Source organism: Hipposideros armiger, unplaced genomic scaffold, assembly GCF_001890085.2.
Source record: "Hipposideros armiger isolate ML-2016 unplaced genomic scaffold, ASM189008v1 scaffold_60, whole genome shotgun sequence".
Taxonomy (NCBI): domain Eukaryota; kingdom Metazoa; phylum Chordata; class Mammalia; order Chiroptera; family Hipposideridae; genus Hipposideros; species Hipposideros armiger.
The window spans coordinates 1,372,575-1,378,783 of NW_017731410.1; the positions used below are offsets into that span (position 1 = coordinate 1,372,575).

Below are 6,209 nucleotides of genomic sequence, written 5' to 3' on the forward strand. Positions count from 1 at the left end.
TCTTCTTTTCTTCTTTTCTTCTTTTCTTCTCTTCTTCTTCTTCTTCTTCTTCTTCTTCTTCTTCTTCTTCTTCTTCTTCTTCTTCTTCTTTTCTTCTTCTTCTTCTTCTTCTTCTTTTCTTCTTCTTCTTCTTCTTCTTCTTCTTCTTCTTCTTCTTCTTCTTCTTTCTTCTTTCTTCTTTCTTCTTTCTATTTTTTTCTTTCTTCTTTCTTCTTCTTCTTCTTCTTCCTATTATTATTATTGCCATTATTATTATTATTTTCTGTTAAAAAGTGTGTGAATTTCAGGGGTAAAGTTGAAAAGGGAAAGGTCAGAGTGAGATCAGAATTTAGTAGACAGGGTCATTTAAAACAGTCCAAGAAAATCTTGATCATCAGAAGCAGTAAAATACTTTGGGAACGGTGAATGGGGGGAAAAGAGACAAGACTTTGAAATAACATCCTGCAAAGCAGATCTAAACAGAGTCTGATCATTTCTCTAATATTACAAAATTGATTTTCAGCTTGCAAAGACACACAGCTTATCAGTTGAGAAATGTGAGTTGTTACTGAATTTAGTCTAATCAGGTTTTAGATAAATTAAGAAAAGTAGTATTTCCTGAAGGAGTTTTTAGTTCTTTTGTTTAACTCCTTTATTACAACAGGTTTACCTTTATTATTTGGAATTCTTGTTTTCTTCTTTTTTCTTTTCCATCTCTTTTTCCTGTGAGATCATATCTCTGTACTCTGAATCTGGTAAATAGTTTCTGAAGTACTAGTTAAAATACCCTTGATCCTACTCTGAGACAGCCCTGAAAACTTAAATGAATGGTGTTTGGTGATCTCAGCTCAGTTCCCAGTAAATGTCCACATCACAAAACCACAACACTTAATTTTAGGTGATTGATTATATCTGCTTAGCTTAAACTCAGGCTTGAGTCAGCCGGAGGACTTTATTACCCTCCATTCCTGTGAGGGTGGTCTAGCCAGGTCAAAGTCGAGGTCAATAATAGGGCAGGAAGGTACTGGGTTTGCCAGTAAGCAGGCCTTCTCTCCACCAGAACAAAGAACTTCACTCCTCAGAGATGCTGTCTGTGCAAACAGACGTAGTCACCACTAATACTGAAAGGCTACAATAAACTCAGATAGCATATTTCATCAAATAAATACCTTTTTATTATCAGGATTTGTTTATATCTTAATTTAGCAAACAAAATATTAAAAATAATTAACTTAGATTCTATAAAACATCAAAATTACATTAAACCATTCAAATAAAATAACTATTCAAACATTAAAATTGAATATACAATTTTTAAAGCAACTTTTAAAAGAAAAACTTTTAATTATAAATAATAGGCTCAAATTTAAACTTGTATACTAATATCATACTGTGAAATAGTTACAAATATAATAAGTTCATAGTTTTTCCAAAAAGGAATTTTATATTACAGTTAAAATGCAAAGTCAAATTAGTTCTACATTTTAATTTTAAATATTACTCATTGTAGGGGATTTCAAATTTTACAAGTGCAGCAAAATAGGATAACCCATTAGCACTGAACATATATATTTATTTTATATGGTTTTAATGGAAAATGGTGACAAGAGAAATATTGATTTTAATAGTAATATGAAAAGTCAGATACTAAAATATATTATCAAAAAGAAAAAAACCATCCAGAAAGTTAATTTGGCCCTTAAATACTATTAATTAGCAACTTTCACATGAATTAGCTCTTTAAGTTATGAAGAGTGAATTCTTTAGTATATTTTTGAACTAGAAGCCTTATTTAAAATAAAGCTAATTAAATTGAATTAGATGAAACTGAGAATAATAATAAGTCAAAAGGGAAACATATATAATAAAGTTTTAGTGAGCAGCCCAATAGAACTTTTTTTAAACACCACCACTATCTCTTATTAGAGTGTGGCCTTGGAGAAGTTACTTAATCTCTGAACTTTGCCTACAAGGTAGGGAGTTGCCATAAAGGATGTATGGGAAATAATTTTTACCATATATGTTTGCTGTAAAGAATACAATTATTTAATATAAATTAAAGCATATGAAATATTCAAAAATACCCTTTTTTATAAAACACTCAAAATGGCTTTAAAGAAAAAGACAGAGCTAAAGACTGTAAGGCAAAACTCAGTGACTGTTTTCTAAGTTTTATAATCATGTTTATTCCGCAGTATCTGTTTTCTAGGTAACATTTAAGTGAGTAAACATAATCTTAATTTTGTGTCACTCATCAGTTACAAAATTAGTTACAATAACTCATATTGGGCAATAGGCAATAGAAATTCCCTCCTGTTGCTATGATATGAGGTAGGGTTACTGTGTCTACATGGATAGACTAAATGACCTTGGCTGTCCTCACAGTTTATATTAACAGCTTACCAGTCGGTACAGACTAGTGCAAATGTAGTTCAGTAATGGCAGTCAATTCATATCACTATGACAACCAAAATAGATCAACCATGCCTGACTCTCTTAAGAGAGCTACCAAGATGCAATGTTTTAAAAAAATTGTATTTCTTTTAAAGAAAATGTTACTTCCTGTAAGGGTTTTCCAAACTCTATTTGATATCTAACTTCATTAAATATCAAAACTTCTTTTACATTTTGTCTAGTTTTGCATTTTTAAACATAGAAATAATCCACAATTGCAATAAAAGTTAAAAAAATACAGAAGTGCATAAAATAAGAAATGAGAGTCCTATAAGCAATGATCCTACTTTCCTGGGATTCACATTTTAAGATATGTATTCACTATTTATCCATATATATATTTTAAAGAAAATTAGGGGCCGGCTGAGTGGCGCGATGGTTAAGAGCTGGCTTGGGACACCAGCGGGCCCTGGTTCAGATCCCACATATGAGGGCCAGTGACACTGCCCTCTACAGCTAAGATGCTGAACAACAGCTTGACCTGGGGCTGGGCTGCTGTGAGTTGCTGGCGACGGCTTAGGCTGCAGCCCCAGCTGCAGTGGGTTGCCATGGGCTACCGTGTGTAGCCAGCAGCCAGCGTGAGCGGCCAGCAGCCGCCATGAGCGGCCGTCCAGAAGCCGGCGACTGATCTGCCTCACCTGGGAAGAGCGTAATGGTGCCAACTTGGGCCAGTGAAGCAACGTCCTCCACAACTAGACTGAAGAACAAAACAACAGCAACTTGTTTGTTCCCCTTCCCCAGATTCCCCAATAAAATCTTTAAAAAAAAAAGAAAATTAGGAGCTTGTATATGTGTGCATGTACATGTACATGTGTATATGTATATTCATATGTAGGTGTGTATGTGTATGTATATGTATAAATAGATATGTATGCGTGTGTATGGGTGTATGGTCAGTTTAGAACAGACTAAGAGCCTGGGTTGAAATTGAAACTGTGCCTTGTGATTTTGGGTAAGTTACTCAACCTTTCTGTCTCAGTTTACATAACATTAAAGTGGACTGATAATGATAATAATCCTAGGAGAGTTGCAAAGATTTTAACTCAGTAATGTTAGCTGTTATCATTTCATGTTAGTATACATAGTTTTGATCATTTGTAAGAGCATACTGTTAAATAGATATGACATATTTATTTAACCAATGTCCTAGTGATGTACTTATATGTTACCTTCAAATTTTCATTAGTGTAAATGAATCACAATGAACTAACGAGAATAACTCTTCGTATACTACAGTGAACATATCTGTAAAATGATTTTCTAGAAGCAGAACTGCTAGATTAAGTGATGTACACATTTACAATTTTGGTAGATATTGTTAAATCATCCTTCCAAAAGATACTGCATTAGAATACCATGAATTGTGCAGAAAAATACTATATCCTCACACTATCCACAACACTAGCTATTATCAGTAATTTTAAATTTCACACATTCAATTAAATAAAATAAAGGATAACTAGTCCAATATCTCTTTATTTTATTATTAGTTATATACACTATCTGCTCATGAACTTAATAGACATTTGCTTTATTTCTTTCTGAAATCCATTCAAATCCTTTGCATTTTTCTCCCTAAGGTTTCCATCTTTGTATTTTTACTCATTTGTCAAAGCTCTTTATATATTAAGAATGTTAACTATTCTTTATATCAGAAAATATGAGCAATGTTGATAATACCTTAGTCATTGATTTCCCCTAACAATATTTCATTAATACAAATATATTTGAGGCCATTAATTGAAAAATATTCATATATGGGTAACTTCTGGCAGTGCAGAATAAAGTGGCCAAAGGCCTACAGAGCAACATGCCCAAGCTTTATTGTGATTACTGCAATACATACCTCACTCATGACACTCCATCTCTGAGAAAGACAGTGCAGTGGTAAGAAACACAAAGAGAATGTGAAAGACTGCTATCAGGAATGGATGAAAGAGCAGGCTCAGAGCCTGTTTGACAAAACAACTGCAGCTTTTCACAGAGGAAAGATACCTCCTACTCCATTCTCTGTTCCTCCTTCTGCAAGAACCATGCTCCTACCTTACTTCAGTCTCTCGGGTCCTCCTCACCATAGGATGATGCCAGCACCCCATATGGAAGGCCCTCCCATGATACCAATGATGGGCTCTCCTACTCTTGGGATGATGCCTGTGGAACCTGCTCCTGGAATTGAGGCAGACCATGGGATGCTAAATGGCAATGATGCTAGGGCTTCCAATGATGAGACCTCCTGCCTGTCCCATGATGGTACCTATTTGGCCAGGAATGACTCTACTAGACAGATAAGGAAAGAGGGACGCCTCTTTCTATCAGCTTTATATTACTTGTTCTACTTCACCAGGAGATCATGGTGCCATGACTTGGGATGTTTTCTAACAGCATGACAAGAAAGACTCACTACCCCTTCCTATCAAAGGGAATAGTTTTGGAGGAGAGTAGTGAGACCAAAAAAAGCAATTTTCATTTATATTGTGAAATGTGAAAATAAAATTGTCAACTCTTCTAGTTAGAAAAAAATAATCCATATATGCATATTTGTATTTAATTAAAAGCACATGGTTGCTTGTTCTAAATTCATTTCCCTAGAAATAATCTAACATTTTCTTGGTCCCTTTTCTAAAATTCAAACTGTCATGATCTCTTCTAAAAATGAAAACTATCCTGTACATCCTAGAAAGTTTAAGGATCCCCAGTTGTCTAATTTATATTCTTAACACTTTTATTTGGGCTTCCATGAATTTCTTTACCTGGGTTCTATAAGAAGGATAATTTATCTTATATTTTAAGCACTTAATTTCACTCTGATTTAAAAAAAACCAAACTGTAGTTAGGATGATATTTTAAATCACAGATATTATCATGTTTGAAATTCTTTCAATAGCTTCCATTTAAAAATGTTTAAGATGGATTACAGCTGGGCTACTGTAAAAAGTTTACTATGAAGAGGGGGAGAATCTCAGCATCCTATCACCTGGGATGTTATTTGAAATGAACATTCTAGGTCTCCTCACAGACTTACTGAATCGGAATTGATGCTGAAATTTGAGGAACACTAAACATAATCTTGAGTGAACAGAATGCCGTTTTTCTCTCTGCTTTTATCATGTCCTGGTCTCTTATTTATCACTTCACAGTGGATTTCTTTTGGCTAAATATTCCCTTCACCATCTTTTCTCTTTGCTTGGAATATTTCTTCCCTCCTTTTTTCTGGTAAATCTTACTCATCATGTAGACCACACCTTAAATGCTATTTCCTCAAGGAAGTGTTTTTCCACCATCAAACCATGCCCTTCCTTACTTTATGTTTTAATATTTCTTCGTATTTTTTTTAATCAGCATGTTTCAGCAATTCCTAAATCCACCAATCCCCACCCTCCACTATTTGCTAATCATAAGACACTGGGCCTGTTTGGTTCACTGCATCCTCAGATCCTATCAGTGTTTGACACACATTGAGACTGAAGTAAACATTACCTGAACAAATGACTAAATACATGAATGTATAAATAAATCCTCTTCAAGTGTTTACTCACTAATTTGGGAGTCAAATCTACACTCAATAATCTCTTCCTGAGTGAAGCCTCCTCTGGTTTCCTCCTTTTGTTCAGGATGTCAGGTGCATCTATTACAGCGCACTTTCGCATTTCTGTTCTGACATTTTCCTTTGCATTATATTTTAACCAGTTGTCTAACCCCCTTGGTTCTATTCTTCCTCTTGAGGGTGGAGACAACATCCCTGCACCCCCACCCCCCAACACCTCTCTCTCTCTCTC

General features: G+C 34.6%; 1 pseudogene; it reads left to right on the forward strand.

Moving 5' to 3' along the window:
* Positions 1-4,243: 4,243 nt before the first annotated feature.
* Positions 4,244-4,722, forward strand: LOC109382124 (U1 small nuclear ribonucleoprotein C pseudogene; annotated as a pseudogene).
* The last annotated feature ends 1,487 nt before the right edge of the window (positions 4,723-6,209 follow it).